The sequence below is a fragment of the Neopsephotus bourkii genome, unplaced genomic scaffold (genome assembly GCF_033783945.1).
Source record: "Neopsephotus bourkii isolate Nb327-2 ecotype Australia unplaced genomic scaffold, CSIRO-AGI_Nbou_v1 NB_753, whole genome shotgun sequence".
Taxonomy (NCBI): Eukaryota; Metazoa; Chordata; class Aves; order Psittaciformes; family Psittacidae; genus Neopsephotus; species Neopsephotus bourkii.
In genome coordinates, this window is record NW_026901251.1 from 2,046,785 (window position 1) to 2,071,639 (window position 24,855).

Sequence of the window (24,855 nt, forward strand, 5' to 3'; positions counted from 1 at the left end):
GGGACACGCTTGTGTCTGAAATAACAGGAGAAGACACAGCCAGGCTCCAGCCTCCAGGAATTTACCACAATAATATGTTGTGTGGTTTTGTAAGAGATATTAAAACACAAAGAAAAACCCTTTGCCTGAAAATTTGACTGAACAATTAAAAATGTGTAAATAATTGAAATGCAGGAACTATGAAAGCTTTCTATTACTGTCACTGAGAAATAAAAGTGTTTAAAGCATAGGATCCAGGCACTATTTTGGGGCCCTAAATAGCTGGTATTTACAGTGTGGATCACTCAATTTTCTCTTGCCTGATGAACGGAGCTCCCAAAGCTTATTGTGGCTGTTTTGTCGTTTATGTAAGACACGTGGCTGCTGTGATTTGCTTTTCTTGGTATCCCCTCCCCCACCCGCAGAAACCTTTGAGCTTCAAACACAGACGTACTGTGCTCTTTGTGTGCATGTACGTGTATGAGTGTAAAAAACATTAAAGAAAGACCACATGCCTAATATGCTGGAAAAACAAAGCTGAAGCACGGGACTTGGCTTGTAGCTTTCTTTCTTTATTACAGTGAGATGGTGGCATGGACTAAGTGTAGGACTAATGTGTACGAACAAGTAGTGCTTTAAAAGCAGCCACACTGCTTATAAAATCAGCAATTTAACATAAGCAGGAATGGCATTTTCATTAAATAATGCTATGATTTCTCAACCATATTCTTAACTAGTAATCTCCCCCTAGCAAAATACAGAGCTAATCAACCTCCTAGCCTGTCAGTAAACTTGCAGGGGAATTAAATCCTGGAGGAAGAAGCCCATAGCCCTGGAGGAAGGCTGAGTGCATGTTTCACTGTCGTCTTTTCAGCTCATCTCAGTGGTCCCACTGCTAGAATGTGCTCTGTTGTCATGGCAACCCCATCTCCTGCTTCCTACAGGAAAGATTAGCTCGTACTGTGCACTGGAGAGAATTTAGGGGAAGTCAAGCTAATCCCTGGGTGCACTGCAAGAGAAAGGTTGGACCTCGCCTGAGGGATGCTGTATCTGCAATGATAGAATTGGCCTGCCACAGACACTGGTATTTAAGTTGAAGAGCAGAATTCACAGTAAGTGTCAGATCCTCCAGAGAGGAATATCGAATGAGGTTTTCTAAGTCTTGGTGAAGACTGTCCCATGCCAACAGTGGAATGACAGCAGGAGGCTGTGTGTGGAATACCAATATGTTTCACCCATTCAGGTGGTATTTCAAATATAGATTCAAAGCCTCAGTTCCCTGGAAACTAGGTGATAAAATTTTAAACGTCATCGTGAGATGTGCACCTAGAAACCTGAAGCATGTCTCATTTGGTGCATAAAGCTGAACAAGTGATGATGGGCATGCCTTACAAATTGTGTATGCACTGTGCAGCTTTCTAAAGAATTCCTGTGTGCTGAAAAATAAGCGGGAAAGGGAGAGGAAGCCGATCTGTGTGTGCTGCAAACTCAACTGCAAAAGTGCTGAACTATCAAATTAAGCATGAAAATTTAAAACTCCTGATTCAACCTTGTTTTTTCTTCATATTAAAACACAAACAGAGAAAACATGATATTTTTAAAGGTATAGTCATAATACAAGCTTTTCTTTGAGGACAACTCAGTTTAAGATAGCTAAATTAAGGTGGTGTGTGACATGATGCAGCATGTGAAATGTGTGTTTGTTTTCTTGCTGGTAGAGTTAAACAGAGGGTATTCTGGCTGTTCCATTTCTGGTTATTTTAATGTTATTTTAATGCTCTGGCTTTCTTTGATATGGTCCTGTGTATAGATGCTCAAGACTCCCAGGTTTAAACTAGATTCTTTGGAGTAAGATTTTAACTGTCTGCTTTTTATTACTGTCAGCTTTTCCTAAACTTATTTTTTTCCCCAGCAGAGTTTGTATGTTCAGTCTGTGTATTTTTACGTTTTTAGTATGCATGCTTTTTCTATTGAGTTTTTAGTGAAAAAAATAACTTTATAATTATTTAATGGTTGTTTAATATATAGCAGTATTTTTTAACTCAGATCTATTATGCATGTATGTGTTTACTTTATAAAATGTATGCACGCTTGTGTGTTTCTGCAATGCATACATGCATATACATATGCAGATGAATAGGGTCTTTGTTTTAGTGAGGCCCTTTAGTGCTTCATGGTAATATAACACCAAGGAAGTTAAAGCCCTGTTTTCACCTCGAAGGATAGGTATTTTTCTCCTATCTATAATGTCTATTGTTGCAAAATCCTAATAAACACGCTCAGTTTGCTTAAAGAAACAGCATATGTTGTTTGTCTGTGTTTGTCCATAGAGTAAAAAGGGAAAACATCTTGACTGATACAATGAGAGAGCAGTGCGTTGCTTTTGCAGAGACCTAGGTCCATGTAATAGGTAGTGAAAGGGCAGCTGTCTTTTTATCCTTCCTCCCAGGGCAGCTCAGAAAGAGTGACACATAAGCTCCAGATTGGTTAGTATATGAGCAGTCTTCCCTGAAAACTTCCTTTCTTTTTTTTTTTTTGTCTGGTTTACCAAATAGTAAGTGCTGATAATCAGAGATAATGTCTGTCTTCTTTCTAGTTAAAATATCCAGTAGCCAGTGTACATCTATTATATGGAGGGCTATAGTAATAAGCACAAAAGATATGGAAGCTTTAAGCCATTAGGCTGGCCCTTGAATCTGTGGTAGACATATGGGTGACAAGCAATCCACACAAGTGCTAAGTGAAGAGGGGATCAGAGTAAGAGAAAATTCATCAGATAAATTCTTTTCACGAAAAAGAGTACTAAAAAAAATTATTCTTTGTTATCCATCCAATTAAATTACTGATTAAAAAGTCCCTGCTACCATAAAACAACAGAAGGAAACATTTGTCACAGGTTTCACTGTATCTTTTCACCGCCTCTGTAAGGTTGTGTTTTTGAGGGACACCATTTAATGTGGCTCTTTACACCTTTTAAAAATATCTAGATGGTTAATTGCACACCTTTTCTACCTTGTGTGTCCTTTTATTAAATTCAATAATGAAGAAGTTGGATTTTACTTTTTTGAATCTAAGAGTCAAGATTCATTTCCTTTTTTTTTTTCCTACCATGTAACTTGTGTATGGAATACTGTTGTCTGGTCAGACACTGCCTCAGCTTATTTTGTCTCCTGCAAAATGTGTGATTTTAGGAAGTTGGTCCAAGTTTTCTTAGGACTGCATTTTCACAAAGGGAGTTGGATTCCTTATCTGCACTTCTAGACAGCTTTAAGCACCACCTGTAGATGGGACTGACTGCAGTGAGGTTTAAAGCGTGCACCCAAACCTATAACCTGTGTTATGCTCTCTCCTGAGAAAAGCATGTGAACACTCCTTTTAGCAGTGGGGCTGTACTACACATAGAATCATAGAATCATAGAATCATGTAACGGTTCAGGTTGGAAAGGGCCTTAAGATCATCTAGTTCTAACCCCCATGCCATGGGCAAGTACAACCAGTAGAGACTGCTTATGCTTCAAAGTGCAGGCCTTGAAAATAGAGGGAGTTCCTGTATAAGCTCTGTTTCGATTAATTAAAATTAATTTTCCTTGAGCTACCAAAACCTGAAAAGCAGAGGTGACTTTACTTGCTGCATACAAAAAAGTCAGAGTTCCTAAGCTCTTAAAACTAATAGATGTAGCATGTTCTGCCAGGGCTTCTCTACGGCAAGCTCCTGTTGGCTTCCCCACAGCAGTGGGTCACTGCTGTGCCCAGGCATTTCTCTTCGTTCTGTTTCTTCCCAGCATCCCTGCTTCCTACAGGTATTGCCTTCTTCCTGAACTGCCTTCTCCCTGTGCCACTGTGTTAAGGCTTTCTGCTAGTGAGGTGTTGAACTGGGTAACATGTTTTCTGATGTATCTTTTTAATGCATAAAAGTAGGATGATTTAATGTATGTACTGATTCACCAGATCAAGGTTTTGAATTATGACACCAATCAGAAAAATATTGTTACTAATGTGTCTTTTCTTGGAACTTTTTTCCCTATTACAAAAATACCCCCTCAGACTCATACAGAACAGCTTCTGCCTACAACCTCCATTAGAAATTCATAACTAACAATTTGTCTCTCTTTCACTGAGACACTCATTCAAGGAAAAATAGGTGAGATGTTCAGCACTTCCTGGGTGGTACGCTCCACCTCACAGAACCTGGCTGTCTTCGGACATTCACAAATACAGTAAAATCATAAACTTGATTCTGTCCCAGCAAGGACTTTGCTGGTGGTATTCTTATTAAATTAATAACAGAAATCAGAAATTTGTTGCATACAATATATGTATCTCTCCATATCTGAGATTTATCCTTCTCATTTTAGTAACAAAACAGTGATAGTGATGGTATTTTTTCTTGGTGGCAAGGCATTTTGTTCCCTGAGGCATCTCTGCCTCTTTAATTCCTTTAAAATGTCTGTGTGTATGTCATGTTTCCAAAGAGACTATAAATGGCCAATTTGAAAGTAGCAGAAGTGGCCCTCAATGAAAAAAGTGTATCTTCAGTTGAAAAAGGAAGTTTAAGTCTGCTGAGATTTTGTTTTTCTTCAAACATAAGCTCAAATATTTTGATTAATATTTGTCTTTTTCTTTTGTTTAAACAAATCTGCAAGGATTTAAAAAATATCTTAGGCTTGTCAGTTTGCCCTAATTTGAAACAATAACAGCCAGCCACACAGGACTATTTTGATGATTTTAAACCTCCTCTATCTTCCTTTTCTCTTCAAATATAAAACTCTGAAGCCACTCATTATATGTAAATTACATGAATGTAATGGACTAAATTATTTCCCAGACTGTACACGGTAGATCTTTTTGCCTCTAGTGAGATTAAGATCATATGCATCCAAAGGTAGATTTCAGCCCTGTGTATGATGTTCTTCTGGCCAGCTTTGTAGCAGTTAATTAAAAGTGCTTTCTCAGTGCTGTGCTGCTGGCTTTGTGGCTTTCTGTGTAATAAGTTCTTTATATTAGCTGAACAGCAAACCAGCAATGTTAATTTTTAGTAGGGCCAAATACAAAGGGAAAGAGACCAGGATTTCCTGGGCAAGTTCTCTGTTTCTCATGGTAGTTCAAATACTACATGCTATCTGGCTGACTGCCTTAATTCCAAAAGGAGTGTGATTATTCTTGTTGCAGCTCTATTTTTCTATGCTGTTAGCCATAACAAACTGAATTTTTTAATCTTTTCCAAGATCTGTTTTGATGCCATGTCAACAAGTGGCTACAAGGAACATGAGGGCCAAACATGCATCCTCTAGGGCAATGCTGAAGTTTATTTTGGATTCCAAATATCAGAATATCAGATGTTAATAATATCAATAATATCAAAATTGTAACTGTAGTAGGAAGTTATGCAATGGGAATCCAGGGTTTCTCTTTTGTTGCCGGAAGAGTCCACCTGGAGTTTTGCAGGGCATGTGAGAATGAATGTGAGCTCAAGATTTGAGTGATGAATGTTTTCACATGTAATGAATCTTAATTTCTCATTGCAGATTTGTCTTCACAATAGGTTAGTTACTGTATTCTGGTGTGGACTGCTTTAACAGTCTGTCTTTAGGTGGATAATCAGTCATTTTGAGTTTGTCATTTCTCTATTTTAATAAATTATTGGTTGAAATTGTTGCCTGAAGCATGCTGAGGAGAAGACAACCACTGTATGTGTGGGTTGATGGCAACAGTGGCAATCCTTATTACATCTGTGATTTGTGAATGCTTTCAGCCAGTAGCAAACAAAATGGGACCTGATCAAAACTATGTTTTGAATACTCAAATTCAAGGGCAAGAATGCCATGATATTCACTAATGTCCTCCCATTCTGCTCTTTGCTGCTACATAAAGTACTGAAGATTGTTTTTAATAGCTCATATTGTGGTTACCACACAATGCAGAAATAGCATTAACAGTCCCAGTCCTTTTACTGTCTGCAAATGTGGTCTCAGCGTAAGTCCTCTTCCGATAGAAAAGCTCCACCTTTGCTCCCTGTATTTTGTCTTAATTTCCTGTGGCAGCAGCTGCCCTGTGGAGCTTGGCAGGGGCTTGTAGGGTAGAAAACTCCAGAAACTGCAGGTTTTGATGCTGAAGTTATAAAGAAAAGCATTTTGAGAAAACAGACTGCTTGCGAATTGGGTGATGACATCTACATAAAAGGGCCTCCACACCAGTGATTTTCACCATACTTGTCAGGTGGTTTTTGCCATTTATTTCAAGTCAGAGTTGTCTCGGGTGTTCTTCAACAAAAAAAGATAATGTTGAAGTTAAAGCCGTTCAGACAAAGTTTTAATCTTCAAAGGCTTCTTGAGTTCAGCCGAGGACATTTTTCCTAGGGTTAAGCGATGCAGGTTCAAACCTCTGATCTGAATCAAGTAGCGCAGTGACTTAAATTTAGGTATTTTCTGCATCATTGGTAACTGCTCTGTCTCCATTTATGTGTGGTTTTCTCTTTGCTCTGCTGATAATGTGTATGCAACAGGAGAGGCACTGACTGTATCCCACTGTTCTGGGACTTCAGCTAACACTGGGGAGATGGGATCAGGAACTTGAAAAGCTGTATTTATCTGTTTGCATAAAGGGGAATGCCAAGAGTATCTTTGAGGTATCACGAACTTTTCTAAAGAGGAAGGCAATTTCCTCTAGCCTGCCTTCTAAATGCTTCTCTATTGGAGATGCTATACTTGACACAAGGTAATAGAGGGTTTTTCTTTTAGAAAGACTGTCCTTTGAGTCTTGGAAAATGTTTTTGTTCAAAGAATCAAAGATGGTAACCATTTCTTTGTTCAGACAGCTGAAATTTCTTTAAGTCAGTTTGTGTCAATATTTTTCTGTGTATAGATGGCCTTAGTGATGTGGTTTAGTGGTGAACTTGGCAGTCCTGGAGTAATGGTTAGACTTAATGGTCCTAAAGGTCTTTTCCAGTCTAGTTGCCTCCACGATTCTATTCCATGATAGATCCTGTCACACTCAATCAGGAGTAGTAAAATTATGCTTTCTCCAGATTGTTTTGTAATTTTTTTGACCAATTCAGTGTCTAGTTTTGAAGCTTCTGAATCCTATATGCAGAATGAGGAACAGTCTCAGAAGCTGTCATACCTTGCACATCGTTAGGTGCCATCAGTGGCAAACTTTCCAAGCCAAATTTGTGTTTGAAAAGTAATTTATAGATTTGATTGCAGTGTGTTTACCATTTCCAGCTTTCCCTTAGGTTATTTTGTTGTTGTTGCACTGTTTGTATCATTTCTTCTGGTGGCAGCTATTTGCATTTGCAAAACTGTAAAAATCTTATGATGTTCGTGAAAAAGGACACATTAGGCATTTCATGCTGTGGGGTATTGGTATTATTGTTTGCTTTTACATTGGATATAAAACATAACAGACCACCAGAATTGTAATAGTTATTATTAATAACATTCTATTCGTGATCAAGATTGGTACCATGTATTTCCCTTTGCAGCATGTGTAAATTTTCTGCTTGGTCCAGTGGCAACAACTTTCCACCCAGAAGTAATACGCTTATTCTATTCTCAAATCCATTTTCAGATCCAAGTTCTGCTTTTAAAATTTTTACTCTAAGCTTCTGGCAAATACATTTCCTTCAGAATGGGTGCATAGTTCTTCTTTAGGAGGGGAGGTGATCAGTTCCTGAAGATGATGGTAGGAATTGCAAAGAAGTGATCTGGGAATTGAAAGAACTTCCCAGCATTCTGTTGTTTTGGTAGACATTTACTGTTTATTTAAGCAGGAGAAAGGCTATCAGCAAGTGTTTGCCTTTTTTCTTCATTGTTTTTTGCATTGTTTATGTTCTAACTTCTCTGGAAGCTTGGGAACAGGTTTGCCATATAGCTCTTTGTTGTACAGCTGTTTCTGTTTCTGATGTGCATTTCCATTAAAGTAGCTATGCAATGACTATCCCTTCAAAATACAAAGTGTATTGTAGGCCAAATAATCTTATTAATAGATTTTAAAGGGAAAACAAATTATGTGGCAGATTTTGCTATATAATTGTCCTTCACTTTGTTAATTAAAATGACACCAAGCATTTCTGTGCTCTAGGCTCCCACTTCCAGCCCAGCTAGCGCTATGCAACAGACATCGTCATCTGTGGGCAGGATGCTCTGTTTACTAGGAGCAGCCTGTTGCTTTCCACACATGGCACTGTTGGACCAACTCAGCAGTTGGTTTTATGGTGCCCTTCAGGTTAGGCTTGTTCAGCCTGGAGAAGGGAAGGCTCAGGGGATACCTCATAGCAGTCTTCCAATACCTAAAAAGAGACCTACAATAAATCTGGAGAGGAACTTTTTACAAGGGCATGTAGGGATAGGGCAAGAGGGAATGGCTTTAATCGAAAGAGAGGAGGTTTAGATTAGACATTATGAAGAAATACTTTACTATGAGGGTGGTGAGTTACTTTCACAGGTTGCCCAGAGAAGCTGTGGCTGCCCCATCCCTGGAGGTGTTCAAGGCCAGGTTGGATGGGGCCTTTAGTAACCTGGTCTAGTGGAAGGTGTCCCTGCCTCTGGCAGGGATGTTGGAACTGGATGATCTTTAAGGCCTCTTCCAAACCCAAACATTCAGTGATTCTAGGATTCATTCTCAGCCAGTCCCATATTATAAGGAGGCCAAGTATGCATTACAGTTTGTCCTGGGTTCAGCAGTATCAGTCATTTTTCTCCTTAGTAGCTGGTGCAGTGCTGTGTTTTTGACTTTCAGCCAGGGAACAACGCTGATAACACCGATGTTTTTAGTTACTGCTCAGTAATGTTTACTCTGGCTAAGGACTTTCTGAGTCTCATGCTCTGCCAGGGAGGAGGGGAAGCTGGGAGGAAGCAGAGACAGGACACCTGACCCAAACTAGCGAAAGGGGTATTCCATACCACAGCATGTCATGCCCAGTATAGAAACTGGGGGCAGCTACCCGGAAGGGCTAGATCACTCTCGGGTCGGGCTGGGTATCGGTCAGCAGATGGTGAGCAGTTGTATTCTCTTCCCTTGTTATTTCCATTATCATTATTATTACTGGTGGCAGCAGTTGTTTTGTGTTATACCTTAGTTACTGGACTGTTGTTATCTCAACCAATGAGAGATTCTTCCAATTCTCCTTCCCATCCCTCCGGGAGCGGGGGAGAAGGAAGAGGGGGGAGGAGTTAGTGAGCAGCTGTGTGGTTCTGGGTTGCTGGCTGGGCTTAAACCACGACAGTTCTATATGGTGCCCAACATGGGTCACAAAGGGTTGAGATAATGACAGATCTGACCAGAGTGTGTCTAACTGTATTTGTGATAAGCGTTTATTGTTTTGGATTAATAATCACTCATCACAATGCTGATTTTTTGGCTCTCAAAATTGTTGCTCTTGACCTCAGAGTTTCAGCATGTCATACCTTACTTACAGCCGGTATTTGCTGTTTTAGTGTTTAGCAGCTGGGGGGCCTGGGCTAAGGTTCTTGTTTCGTTGTACTTTATGGTAATGAGTTGTAATACAGTAGACTTATTGACCATGAAACTGTGTTCCCAGTGTGGTCATCACCTCTATACTTTGGGAGGTATATAATGGAAGTGTTTAGCAATTACACATTCTTTTTTCCCTCCTTGGGTGGTTAACCTATGAAGGAGACATTCCCTTATGTTCCCAGACCTCCCAGCAGACAATTTACAGCATCTTTTGAGAGTTCTGAAGGTTTTGAATGGCCTTTGGGTACCCTTGAGACCTGCCTGCTGATTGTGATGGGGATCACCATGTTAGCACACATACATAGTGTTTGTTTTATCTGTGACCATTTTGGGTCTTTTCTAGGTTTAGAGGACAGTATAGGAGGACCAAGAGATTTTCCCCGAGGCTGGACAGCCATGGGTGGCAGGGTGTGTGGGATAGTATCGGCAAGTATCTAGGCCAGTGGGCCCCTCCAGTGCTTTGGAATTTCACCACTGAACAAGTGCAAAATCCAGAAAAACTAGTAAAACACTTAAATGAGGTGTGTTGTCATCCTGGTCATACCAGAGATGGACAAATCATGGCAATGTGCTCGGGCTTAGCCTATGCTTACAGAGTTCTGTTCAACACCATCCATCACCTTCAAAGGGAAAATATGTCTCTGGATCTGATGGTAAAGCAACAGACAATGCAGCTACTCTAACTCCAAGTACAGCAGCTACACCAACTCTAGTGGCAAGTACTGCAGCTACTCAGACTCTGACTACAACAGATAATGCAGCTAATCCAATTCCAAGCACAGCAACTACACCAACCCCAGTGACAAGTACAGCAGCTATCCGAACCCTGACAGCAACAGACAGTGCAGCTGCTGGTGCTACTCAACCCCCAAGCACAGTGGCTGCATCAACCCTGACAACAGATACTACAGCCACTCCAACCACAGTGATCATCACTGCAGCTAAACCAGAGGACCAATTTGTGCCAATATCGGTTGCCCCTGTACACAAGGGGAAAAGCAAAAAAGAGGCACAAAAAGCAACCTGTGTAGTGAAGAAAGATGAAGAACCAATGCACCTACTACATGGGACAGCATCTGATCAAGAGTTATGATTATGTGAATCAGAGGACATAGAAAAAGAGGTGACTTCTCAACCCAGGACCTCAAATGAGCTACAGAATATGTGAAAATATTTTACTCGTAAGCCAGGGGAGCACATCATCACCTGGTTTCTCTGATGCTGGGACAATGGGGCTGACGGTCACGAGCTAGAAGGTAGGGAAGCTAAGCAGCTGGGATCACTTGCTAGGGAAGGGGGAACTGACAAAGCAATTGCAGAAGAGAAGTGGTCCCTCAGCCTTTGGAGGCAGCTCTTGGCAGGTGTGAAAGAAAGGTCTCCATACAAGGACGATGTTAGGACTCATTTGGCCAACTGGACCATGCTAGAGATAGGCATCCAGTCTCGGAGGGAATCAGCCATTATAGGTATGATCTGTCACAGGCTGTATGCTGGGAATGCATCTGTAGATCCAGATGAAGTTGAATGTACATGACCCATGTGGTGGAAATTTACATGGAGTGCACCATCATCATATGCCCACTCATTGGCAGCTATAACCTGGAATGACACGGTACCACCAACAGTGGATGAAATGATTCGTTAACTCTGAGAGTTTGAAGACAATCTCACCCGTTCCATCATTTCTGCTGTGGAAAAAGTGTCCGAGGAGTTCAAACAATTGAGAGACGATCTGTCTGACCTATCCAGCTCCCCGCATGTACCAACCCGCATCTCAGCTATTAACAAAAGGCATCCTACTGCTTGAGAGAGAAGATACAGGAGGTATACGCCACGGGCCACCCTATGGTTTTACCTGCAGGATAACAAAGAAGACATGAGAAAGTGGGATGGAAAACCTACCTCATCTCTGGAGGAACGGGTGCGTGAACTGAAGAGGAGAACAAAGGTCAAGGATGATCAACCCATGAAAGTCACAGCTTCAGTCTTTGGTGAGCAGGTTCCCATATGGAGTGGAAGAGCTGATTTTACTCTAGCTCCTGTGATAAAGACTAATCCCTGTCAACAAGACATAAGTGACCAATGCTGTGATCACTATTAGAGGGGCCCTGCCTCCAGCCAGGTGGAAGAAGGAGACAGTCGGATTTACTGGACTGTGTAGTTCAGATGGCCTGGCACATCAGTCCCACAGAAGTATAAGGCTCTAGTAGATACTGGTACACAGTGTACCCTGATGCCGTCAAGCTGTCAAGGAGTGGAAACCATTTATGTTTCTGGAGTGACAGGAGGATCCCAAGAGTTGACTGTACTGGAGGCTGAAATCAGTCTGAGTGGGATGGAGTGGCAAAAGCCATGTGGTTGGTCAACACCAGAGGATTTGCCAACAGGGCTGACCCAGCTCAGTCAGAACTTTTGCATACTGCAGAAGGAGATAAAGTTCCTGTGGTGCACATAAAGAATTTGCTGGGGAAGACAGTCTGGGTTATTCCTGCTTCAGGTAAACGCAAACCCACTCGTGGGATTGCTTTTGCTCAGGGACCGAGATATACTTGGTGGGTAATGTGGGAAGATAGGGAAATCCGATGTGTACCTCAAGGAGATTTGATTTTAGGGGAAAACAGCCAATGAACTCAATTGTATGCTGTTGCCTGCTGTGTAGCACTTTTATAGCCCACCAGCTAGATGTTTTCGGGTCACCAGAGACTGGCCCTGACTTCCCTCTGACCATCATCCCAGCAAAGAATGAACTTTGATGAAACCAGATGAGCTCAGCAGTAACCAGACGAGTTCCTTAGTGTCATCAGCAGGAAACAGAACAACACTGCACAGTGTTTCTCCTGTTCTGAAAGACTGTTGCAAGATACGGAGCCTGATATCATGGACTGGATGAACTCAGCACCTTTATAGGGATTGGTCCATGCATTAAGGAATGATATCTCTCTTTTTGTGTGTGTGTATATATATATATATTTGTAAGACAAGAGTGATGGTATATTGAAACATGGGATCTGAGCATGATGTGAATGTTATGGAATAAGGGGTGGACACCGCCCTGGGTTCAGCAGTATCAGTCATTTTTCTCCTTCTTAGTAGCTGTTGCAGTGCTGTGTTTTTGACTTTCAGCCTGGGAACAGCACTGATAACACTGATGTTTTTAGTTGCTGCTCAGTAATGTTTACTCTGACCAAGGACTTTGTGAGCCTCATGCTTTGCCAGGGAGGAGGGGAAGCCAGGAGGAAGCAGAGACAGGACACCTGACCCAAACTAGCCGAAGAGGTATTCCATACCACAGCACGTCATGCCCAGTATAGAAACTGGGGGCAGTTACCCGGAAGTGCTAGATCACGGCTCAGATATCAGTCAGCAGGTGGCAAGCAGTTGTATTCTCTTCCCTTGTTATTTCCCTTGTCATTATTACCATTGGTGGTAGCAGTAGTGATTTGTGTTATACCTTAGTTACTGGACTGTTCTTATCTCAACCCGCGGGAGTTAAATTCTTCTGATTGTCCTCTCCATCCCTCCGGGAGCAGGGGGAAGAAGGTGGGGGGGGGGGGGGGGGGAGTAGTGGGGAGTGAGCGAGAGGCTGCGTGGTTCTGAGTTACTGGCTGGGCTTAAACCACGACGCAGTTACATTCTTTGCTGTGGTTTTATTCCTTCCTCTTCTAGTGCCCTGACCTTTAACAACAATCTGTACATAAATAGTAGTTGGAATTCTAGCGAGAATAGGACTAATTCACTGTGATTAAAATATTCTTAAGTTTCATTGGTAATGGTGCCTCATAAATACTGTAAAGCACAGGAAAAGCATGTACTGTAAATAGTCTGTGTGTGGAGTCTCCCATTGCTGGGCCACAAGAGGTCTTTAAGTGAATTAGAAACAGGGACCAGTTTATTTCTTAAAAAAATTTCTAGTCTGCAAAGAACTGCAATACAGTTCACAGATTCTCTTTGGAGGGTGGTATTCTGTTTACTTCCTGGTCCTGTTAAGGAATCTGGTTTTGAGACTAGCTCTCAGTGGTGTTTCAGCAAGAAAATACTGACTGCCTTACCTGAAAAGTACATTTTTGAAAGTTGCTAAAATAGCATAATATCCAAGAACCCACAGTGTTCCTCTTGGCATTAACTTCTCAGAAAGGTACTGTAAAATGATAGTCTTCATGCAAAAGTTTTCAAGCATGAAGAGTTTTCAAGTTTTCCCATCTTTCAGTTACGCTTTTGTTCAGTGCACCCTCTCATACTTGCTCTGTTCCCCACCCAAGCTCAGTCCTCTGCATTGCAGTGGGAGGGAGAGTTCTAAACAAGAGATGCATTGCTTAGTCAGGTGGCTTGGCAGTGCAAATTTCAAGTCCACAGCTCTGGTGAGGAATAGCAGTGGATATTCCAGAACTATCTATCAGATCCTCTGGGCTATGTGAAGTTTCTGGGCATTCAATCTTAGTTACTTGGCTTGCCTGAGATGTGCTGACAGACCAGCTAGCAAAATCATTCTTTTTTGTCTTCAGATACCTCTTATTCTATCTAGTTCATTTTTAGATGATGTGTTGCCAAATGCTCAGCTGTATTTTGGGAACTGTAAAAAAAATTGTTACCATTGATGTCTGTGCTGAAAATAATTTCTGAAAAGGAAAGAGCATGTTTTAATTTTGCCAGTCAGATTGGAAGTCAACATGTCTATCTGTAGCGTTATGAGGCAGTTGGGTTTTAAAAGTGGTGGCTTTAATGAAGGCAGAAGAGACTTTGCTGTATTATTAATAACTCATGGGTTGCTGTATTATTAATAACTCATGGGTTGTCTGCATGAAGATAGTGGCAAAGACCTCAAATCATGGATGTTTGTGGACAGAGACTGCAAATCTGCCATTCAACCAAAGTTATGTTATGTGATTTTTTTAGTAGGAAAAAAATATTAGCTGCTGTAAACTTCAAGCCTGATTCTAATGCCTCGTATATGAAAATGCCAGTACATATCCCAGTTTTGGCATTCAGTACATGAGAGAGACTTTTCAGACTGATCAAAGGGAGGCCAATCATCAGCACTGTTTATTTTCTCACTTTTTTTGATGCTTATAATTGTAATCAATATGCTAGGGAGACTCCTGGTATGCTTATGTCCTTTACCGCTGTGGCAGTATTTTTATGTTCAGGTGTTGTCACTTTTTGCTGGTGTTTGGGCTGGTGCTTAGCCTTTGTAGATCCTGACTATTTTAACTTTCATTTGATAGAGTGAAAAATAAAATTAGCAAAGTGTAATGGATGTAACATTCAAAAATGTTTGCTTGTCAGGTGGAGAATGGCCATGAAGTTTGTTATCAAGTGCTGCCTCGTGTGACCAGAACTGTTTTTACTCAAGCAGTGAGGAGACCACTTACTGTAGTTACCCAAGGCATGCTCGAATCAAGAAATAGTAGTGTACATGCTGCCATGGACATCCATAAGCATTTTAAAGTGACAGGATAAAAAGCAAACCGAATTGAAAAGGGACAAGTAATTTATATGCCTTGAACATGCTTATTTGCTCAAGTTTGTAATAGCAGCTTTCCAAGCTCTGGAATTCTTTACTGAATTTCTAAATTTACAGTTTATCTGTAAGAAAATCCTATGCTTGACTCACTGAGATTCTGTCACAGCAAAACCATTAATTACGTTGCAGTCATCAAATAGCGAAACAGCAACCGTAATGGAGTCCTAAACTTGGATATTTAGTGTTCTGACTTCTCAGATTCACTAACATTAGAAAAATGGGTGTACCAAGGAAGTTTTAGTTCATTGTTGATAATGTCAGAACTGCTGTGAAGTACAAAGACTGTAAGTTCCCACTTCTTATTCCACATACCTTTCTTCTCAATTACATGTTTATTACCTATTGTTAAACTCAGTTTCAGTATGTGAATATTAGAGGAACTTATTTTACTCTCTGCTGAGTTAGGAATTTTTCCTGAAAGCCTAAATGTTAGTATGAGCGGAGAGAACTGATTGGAAAGGATGTGACAAAGTGTTCTAGAGTGCAAACCAAATCATTTGAAAAAACCCAGTTGATTTTGCCAACATTATGAAATGAAAACTAGGAAAAAAATTATGAAGATGGTAGGAAATGTTTTCACTTCTAGTTATGAAGCATTTTTCATGTCCTAGCTTTTAGTACACAGTTGTAAATAACAATAAAATGGCTTTAATTTACTTAGTGCAAGTCTTTATACTTTTCTGTGTAAAAAAAAATAAAAAAAATAGATTGCATTTTGAAATCCTGAACTATAGAGCTACAAACCTAATGATGAAGGGTCTAATGAAGTAGAACTACTTGTAGAGATATTGTTTCTGGGAGTTATGCAGTCAACTCAAATTACTGTCATTATTATAGAGGTACCCAAAATATTAAACTGACAGGGCATTTTGAACTTAGTTTAGGGGACCAAGTCAGAGTTTGGGTTAAAAGATGCTAAGGACATATGAATCTCAAAGGAGCCATTTGTTTTCTCTTAAGGCTTCTCCCCACTTCCTCTCCCATTTTTACTGGTAGAGAGGGTATAACCAGCCTTTCTATAGCCTTGTCTGCCTTTATGGTACAGCAGGCAGCAGTTTCCTGAAGGGCTACAGAGCTGTCAAGTGATCATTTATCTTGTACGCAGGGCTTTACCCTTCCAGAATGAAGTACAGAGTGATATCCCTGTGTGACCCCACTCAACACACTAAAGCTGGAAGGCTATGTTTTAGACTTTAAAGGACTTTATTAAAAGTATCTGGGGCATCTATTGTACAGAGAATTTCCTCTGCTGGCTCCAACTTCATCTTTTGCTTTTGTCTTCTGGAGGTCCTGATGAAGTGATGAAGCAGAATACGACATCACACATATGCACTAGGTCCAAGTGGCAGATAAGTTTAAAATTAATTCCTTTCAGCCCCACTTGGGTTGATGTTTAGGTACCAAACAAGCACCTATGTGTTATTCTTTTGTCTGTTGCTGGCATAGTACCAGATTCTTCTTGCTGCCAGGAATGGCAGAAGCTGCTGTTGCCCACAGCAGCCTTTAGCTACAGCAGCATAAACCTCTTCCATGATGTTCAAGAAAGAGGAGAGGCTGAGATCTCCTAGGTTACCTCTTCTTAATTTAAGGGAAAGGCTTCTTATTTCTCCTTTTCTTAATGTGTTGCAATCTCAAATGTCTTTGTCTCTGATATGTGAGGTACATAGTTGGAATTTTAGTGAACCTCTAAAGTCAGTCTGTCCTAATCCCTGCTTGCCTATCTGTTTCCCAGCCTTCCTCAGTTCCTAGCTTTGTATCAATAAGCAGCTCTGAAGTGTGGAGTCCTGTTTGGGTTAGGGTCTGAGGCAGTACCTCTGAAATCACTCATATACTTGTTCCTGCAATGTTTGTTTGGAAATGGTGCTCTAGGCTACATTCTCAATGCCAGATAACATCTTTCCTGCCAAATATGATCCTATATGTAGCATAAAAACTTTAAGAATTGCAGTTTTTTTCTATTGAGGACTTCTTGGTAGAGCCTTTGCCACAAAAAGTGCCCTAAAGGTTTCTCCAGAGTAAAGGGGAAACCAGGGATTTTTTCTCCCCAGAGGCAGTGAGGGCTTTGTCTTTTGAAGAGGAAATGCCAAAGCTCAAGCACAAACTAGATGCATAGTGATGATAAGACTACTGTGCACCCAGTGAGCTATTCAATTGGTTATTTATACGTGCAGTATCCTCCTAAAAGCCATTCTGCTTCATCTCCTTATTGTGTATATGCAGGGACAGTAACTTTGTGGGCTAAGTAAGCATGCAGTCACTCAAGAAGCTTTATAAACGAGCCCTTCTATAACACTGTGACTGACAGAGCAGTATTATTTTGCTGATAGTTGCTGATGTCATGGGGTGGCAGTTGTTCACTGTTCTGTTACTTAATGTTATAACTGAGTAAAATATCTGTCTGTTTTGTGCCTCCAACAAGAGATGTTTATCCATGGAAAAATTGTGAATTACTTAGGGGTTTGTTTGATAATGAAATCAGATTTACAGCCTGGCTAATGCTGATTACACTGTGTATGTGTACATGCATATCAAATTTATTGTACACTTATTGACAATGCTAAAGATTAATTTTGTAGTTTGCTTTGTTCCTTTTTTTTTCCCCCATAAATGCATACAATGAGTGATCATATGAAGTAGCTCCTCACGTATTCCGCCACTGAAACCAGTGAGAGATTCTTTGATTGGCATTGCACTGAAACTGATGGACATTCCAGATTCAGATTTCAGGGCAGTGAACTCCAGACCTGAATTCACAGAAGCCAATCACATCAGGAGAGCTACATGTATCAAAAGGAGAAAAAAATGTTAACATTAGTGAGGTTGGATGAAAAGGACAATTATTATATATTGTAAGAGAGCAAATGCAGTCTCACTGCTAATGAAGGGACTGAGCGCTGTGCACATTGATTGTTCTCTGGAAAGGCTCTTGCCCTCCTCTTAGTTCCTGTTCCTTGTTTCCTTGTCAGAGTACTGATGTTTTAGTGGAAACTGAAATAGAGGCAGTAACTTTTTTGAGGAGCAGAGAAGGGTACTTGAGGTTTATAGAGATTCAAAGAGACTGGATATTTGCATGGAAAAGAAATCTGTTGAGTGTCAGTATGTTACTAAAAACCACATCCAGATCAGAAAGACCTTGAGCTGAAAATTATTAAGGGCTCAGCAAGCCATAGGTGAAAAAATTGTATTTGCTTGCCTTATTCTCTTCCATAAACATCTCCTAATAGCCACTCCTGGAGATAGGATATTGGACTAAATGGATTTTTTATCTGACCAACTATGGCTATTCTTATGCTTTATGAAATGGGGAATAATAGAGGCTCTGAAATCACCTTTGTACTTCCATTAATTCAACCCCTGTTCTTTATCATATTGTGAAAGGGAATGGAGAAGATGAAAAGATATAGTTGATTTTGACTGGCTTTAAAGTTTTATATTGAACTTGTGCTTGAAACATTACTTGTGATGTAAATGAAGCATAACCGAATACATAACTGTGATAAATTGGTATTAAACGGTCCTTGTGAAAAGTGGTGGGAGTGAAATGTGACCTTGCCTTTTTATCAGTTCATTTAGAAAAGTCTCTATAATTATTGCATACTACAGAAGTTCTGTGAGTCAGCACTCTACATCACCTTTTGTCTGATTCATGGTGTTCCTCTCCCAAAACTGCATGCTGTCGGTTGCCACCTGTAGAGAGCATTTTTTTTAATAGGTCTTGCTAGGAAGGTTTATGAGCATGCGTTAGGTGTATGGGGTTAGGAAGGAATGTAACTAACTTACTTTTAAATATTCGCTCATGCAGCATATTATTTTCATTAAAGTATTTTAACATACAAAAAAAAACCCCAACCAACCAAAACCAACCCACATACAATATTGAAGCCAAAGGTCAAAAAAAACAGCATAGTAACTCAAAACTGGTCTGCAGTCTGTCGCTCTTTGGTCTGCAGTACTGTCTCTTGCAGGTGATTCAATTCAAATGAACCAGGTTGCTAAGGGTGTAAGGTGGTGTTTCCTACCTGACCTGGGCTGGTGGTGTTTGGCCCAAACTGATGTAAGCAATCTTCTCACACAGGACTTTGACAGACAAACTTTATGAGTGGGTTTTATGACAGCCTGCATTTGTGCAGCCAGCAGCTTCAGTCTCACTCATCCCACTCAGCTCATTCACATCTAATCTCCTCCTTTTAGAAAGAACAGTTACCTTACAGTAACTGCTGCTCTCAGAGATGCTCTGTCAACAGGCAACCCACTCAAAGTGTTCATTTAACTTGGGTGCATGCTGCCTTGGAGTCTGCAGGCATCAATGTCTGTTTTGGGCCCTCTCCCATCTTCACTTCTTAGAGCAGAATGAACAAAGTTGCCCCAGCAATTGCCTTGTTCATTTAGTGTGATTAATCAGACTCATTATACTCAGGTATGGTTTTGGCTTGTGGGATGCCCTCATGTAGTCAGAATGTCTCAAAAGAGCCAGAGGTGCTCTAAGGTTAATTGTCTTTCCCTCAGCAGGCTATCTGCCTATCTGCTTTGCTTCATGGCAAAAACAGGAGCTATGTTAGAGCTGCTTTGGTATCATGTGGCTCTTGATTCATTCTTAGTGTTGATGAGAGGGTTTCTTAGCTCCCTGACCCATCACCACGTCTGTCCTTTCAGCAGATCAGTGCTTCCATGTGGCCGTATGGTTGTAGGACTGTGCCGCACTATGCTGTAGTGTAGAACTGAAGGCCAACACTATGGATTGCTGACTAGTTAAATATGCAGTAGGTTTCAGGTAGCTGAAATCTCAGCTGTTTAAACTATTTAAGCATACTCTAAATATTAATTGAATTCTTGCTTGAAAATTAATTTGAGAGAGGGAGAGAATTTATTCAGAGATCTGTCTTTATGTAGAATGGCTTGTTGACTCTTTCCCAACTTACCTGCAAGGAATATGAAAAGTCTAGGTGATTTATAGCATGAAATTGATTTCTCCGAGTAATGCAAGAGATCCTTTTAAAACATCTGGAGATTTTTCTCTCAAGGAGACAAGTGTGAGTTAGGTATATGTAACTGCACTTGAGATTCACAGTATTTCAATGACACTTATATCAGAGTTCAGATCTTAAATTTGTTCTCTCAGGAAACTGGTGTTTAAGAGACTTGCTGTTCCAGCCAGATTTGGTTCACACTTCAACTTGCTTTCTTTTAAGAAACCGTTCTTACTGAGAGTGGTATTGAGCATTTCACATATATGGTCTAAAGACAATTCTTTCTGGGTGGAGGAACTCTATTATAACCCTTAACAGAAGAATCTCTAATTCTAGCTATATATGTATGCTTGTTCATAAATCTAGACATAGTTTGGTAGGGGAATATAACCTATGAATTAAGAAGTGGTTTCCTGTTATAAATCAGTCTTCTTAAGCTATCAACTGTCATGGAAATCACCTTGCAAAATCCAAGGTATTAAATGCAGAGAAACTGGGTTTTGGCAGAAGTTAAGGCTGTGATAATGCAAATGTCTGGCAGAAAACTGAAGGATACAACAGTTCTGAGAATCAAAGCTCATATTCGGATCATCTGTTTGCTTGGGCTTTCTTTGGCATTGTCTTTTTTTCCACCATTTCCAAGTTTCCTTCAAAAGGAAACTTCAAAAGGGGAAAAAGCTAACCCAGTGGTGACTGCCGTGAGCCTGGAGAGTTCTCAGACAAGAGCCTGGACTTCTCAAGTGTGCAGAACCAAAGTTGGCATCACTTTATATCCAGCTGGCCTCAAGGGGATCTGGGACCATGAGCTGGAAGCTCTAGTGGAATGTGATGAATAATAAGAAACTAACTTGAAGTAGGAGACCTACTGCAGTTCTTGTTCTGAGAATTACCCCTAGCACAGAAAGTACCTGGACTGAAGATGCCCAAAGGGTATTGGTCAGAGCAGAGGATCAGTGTGGAGCTCTGTGAAAAGCAGGAGAAGCAGGTCTTGGCATCAGGATGCTTAAGAAATACTGGTACATGAGCGGGAATTCCATGCTTAAGCCTTCATCAAAAGGCAGCTGCTACCTGATCCAAAGATACCTTGCCTCTGCTCTTGAGTCTTTATCTGAGAGGTGATGCTCTTTAATCCCTGGAGGAGGATCTCTGTGTAGGTGAGGCACCAGCTGACTGTTCTTGAGAAGTGAAACATACATGTTTTGCAGTCAGGCTGTCCCTTTTTAGGCTGAAGTAAGAAAACCGGTTGTAGATGTGCTTCCAGTCACCCAATGTTCTGGGGTGAGGGTTTGAAAACTGCACAGTTCCTAAACATGTGTCCTGCCCTGAGCAAGCAGTAGTGTTTGATGAGGCCATCACTTGCTGCCATGGCTGATGCATTGATAGCAGTGTCCCTGGGAAGTGACGAAGATCTGAGGTCATCCCACAGCCTCTTTCGTGACTGCCCTGATGCAGGGCAGGGAAACCCTCTGCTCCTCCTCAGCTCCCAGGATGTGTGGCATGCTTCCGTGGAGGAATTACCATAAACCCAGATGTAGGCTGATCAAGGTGGAGTTCTAATTTTCCCCTCATCAAGCAGCTGTGGGAAGGGAGCCAGGAGTGACTGCTGATGGCTGTGCTGAAGTGATGGCCAGGGATGGCTGCTGCAGTTTGGTTAGCTTCCTGGGTCAGCAGCAGTTTAATTGCTGCTGCCCCACAGGCACTGGTTTGGGATGGACCTGGCCTCCATGGGGTCCTAGGCAAGGAGAAGGACAGGGCTGGGCCCAGGCAACCCCAAACTGCCACCATGTAGTCAGCGGTCCAAAGGATGCCACCATATTCCTCAGCTGTGCTCTTTCAGCCTCTCCACTGCCCCAGAGAAGAGCCCTTCACCTCTTTCCCCAGGTACTGCAATTAGTGGTGTCCTTGTCTTGAAAGAGGAGCTGCTGGCAAGCTGCCCCAGAGAAGCAGTCACCGGCAGCCATAGCTGGGCAAAGCCTTGGCACCCCTGGGCCAGAGCACAGCTCTCCTTAAGCTGCATCTGCCTCTGCAGGGTGGAGGAAAAAATACTTGCTGAGAGAACAGGCTTTCAGCATTAGCAGTTTGTTGTTGCTGAGGTGTTGTGATAAATAAAGGTGAGAAAGCTGCAAGCAAACTGTTGGTCCCTACCCAGCCAGTGCAGGTGTAGCCCCCTCTCACCAGCCGTGCTGGGCACAGTGAAGAGGTGAGATCTCATCTCCTGCCCCAGAGAGGCAGTTGCTACAGGGGAGGATGGTCTGAAGACAGGGGTCTCTATCAGACCAGCTGTGCCCCTTGGCAGCCATGTGGTGACCCTTGCAGTCACCGTGGGTTTAGGAGTGGGATAGATTGGCCCAGCAGCCAGAAGCAGGACCCGGAGGCATTGCAGCCATGGCTGCCTGTATCCTAGGGTGAACTCTCCTGGGCCAGACCTTCCTGCCTTTTCCTCCCGATCAGTAATTCCTGATGTCTGTTTCTGATACCTCCGAAACTCTTGCTTTAGAGTAGCCTTATTCTTGGCAAAAATAGACCAGCTACCCAGGGATGAGAAATGTGCTAAACCTTGTAATTTAGTTACCTTGGTAACATCTGTAAGGAACTACTAGCACTAAACCACTATTTTTTTTCTTGATGTCTTTTATGGCAATACATGTTTATATTTACTTGGCAAAAGTGTGATTTATAGCCATTGTAGCTATTCTCCTGAACATTATCCTGACAGACAGTAGTTCCCATTTCTAACAAGCAAGGTTAAATGGCTATAAAAGCAAGTATTTGTCATCAAGTAGCTAAGCTTTCGCTAAGTAAAGCCAAAATGATGTAAATACCATATTATTTTTTGAAGTGTTACCATGTTTGATCACAATTACTGAGCACAGGAATTTTTTCAAGGGCTGTATTTTAGAACAAATATTAAAAATGTGTTTATTTTTTTTTCTTTTGCATTGTAACATTCTCACACATGTGTTTTAGCTGTCAACCAGTCATCACATGGAGGGGTGGGAGAGGGAGTGGGAGTTGGAAGAAGCATTACTGCTTATGATTACAAACCAAAACAGCCTTGATTTGACTTGGTTGTTCCTGGATCTGGCTTCAGGCACAGCTCTCCTCCTACTCCATCATTCCCATTAAGCCATCTATATCCTGGTAGCAGCTCCTCATCACAACCCAGGATGCTCAAGTGCTGGCACAAAGAATTTCCCTAGGGATCAGACTTGTGTGCTGCAGAGCAAGCAATGCCCCCAGATTTTAGGTGGATCTTTACATCCTCTGGTTACTCAGTTGTTTCTCTCTTACCTCCCAACAGCAGGGAATTTTCTGAGCCCCTTAAAGGGAGGGGCATCCCTCACTCTGTGACCCATTCAGTAATTGATTTAATTAAATTGAAACTAACTGTCACTTGTTAAACTGATAATCAAGAAGCCAATTATCTGTTAACAGTTCTAAATACACATTAGCAGTAACCAAAAGGTTTTTCTCTTAAATAAAGAATCCTGGAATTCTTTCTGATATCTCAGAGCTGTTAAAATTAGTTGTAAATATGGATATTTTCTTATTCTGTTTGTTTGGTGTTTTTTTTTAAAAAAGGGCCCTATGTTAGAATGCCATTTTCTAGTTCAGAATAATAAAACTGCATATTTATTTCTAAAACTGCTTTTGGAATTTTACCCTTTTTAATGTGTTGTATTTGTAAGACATGTCTTGGGGCATGATAGAATGTTTATTAAGGGTAAATCCTGCTCACCTTGATCATTTACATAGCTGAAATTCTTAAGCAGCCCCAGTTTTTTAAATCAGAATGTTTCAATTGCTCTATTGCAAGTTGGGTTGGTGTACACTTTAAAAGTCTTATGCTAGGAATGTTATGTCATTTACTGTATATAAACTTGTATTTGTAAGAGGTAATGTAAAAGTGGTACATACCAAAATATAGCTTTATTTTTCATTGCAGCCAATAATTATAAAGTATTTTATAAAACAAACGAACAAAAAGTTCCTTAAAAATGCATTGAAATTATGATTTTTATTATGTATTTTCATGAAACTAGGTTGGGGTTTTTTACAGGTTTATAAAACAAAGGTATTAAAAAAAATAGGTTCATAACTTGTGCCCAGTTCATTTATGACACAAAAATGTTGGATGAGTACAGCAAGCAAGCCACTAATGTTGATTGCTTGTCTGTGGCTCTCTAAGTGCTGAATTGAATTGGATCATTACCCATTAATACAATATTTTCTTCACTTTTTAAATTCTGATGTGAGGGTGGTGAATAGTTGATTTTTACTGTAATAATGTTGGAGAGTCAACAATTTGGTTAATCATGGAGTTTCAAGAATGAGTATTTCTGAGCACATCCTTTAAAGAATGTGTCCTGATGTTTTTTTAAATTTCATGTGTATATAAATGTGTTTGTTTCTTTTCCATGGAAGTTGTTTAGAAGGGCCCAAAAGCAGATGGTATATTAAGGTACTAATCTATTAGGGTCCATCTCATCCCGTATCTCCAGTTTCAGTCTGTACACATTCCTGGCTGCTAATCCCCCAGTTGTGCTTCCAGCTTCACTATCTGCCACAAGCATAGGCTTGTAGAGGCCTGAGCAGGTGTTTGCACCATTAGCAAACCCATGTAGGTTGCCAAAAAAGAGGTGCCATAGAAAACAAGAAGTAAGTAATAAATTGAGGGCCAAATTCTGCTGCCATTTAATCCATTGAAGGATAAACTGTTTTACTACATTGTCTGCTGGCCAAAAGGTTGTTTAGATGTAAAGAAGGGCTGAGTAGTAGCACAGGTGGCAAATTCCGGTGCTGACAAACAGGATCCACAAACCCATAAGCATGTGAAGACACATATTAATCCCACATTTCAGCTGTAAAATCTTAGTGGTAGCAACAAGACATCCAGAGTTTACAGATATAAGT

General features: G+C 40.9%; 1 protein-coding gene across 7 annotated transcripts in view; it reads left to right on the top strand.

The window, feature by feature from the left end:
* Positions 1–24,855, top strand: part of NOL4 (nucleolar protein 4) — a 193,327-nt gene that overhangs the window by 88,689 nt on the left and 79,783 nt on the right. Inside the window, exon 1 of one of the 7 annotated variants that reach the window (XM_061354889.1) lies at positions 934–1,091. The exons of the other annotated variants lie outside the window; for them this stretch is intronic. The gene's annotated coding sequence lies outside the window, so the exon portion shown is untranslated. Of the gene's footprint in view, positions 1–933; positions 1,092–24,855 lie in introns of those variants that run through there. 7 annotated transcript variants of the gene reach the window in all.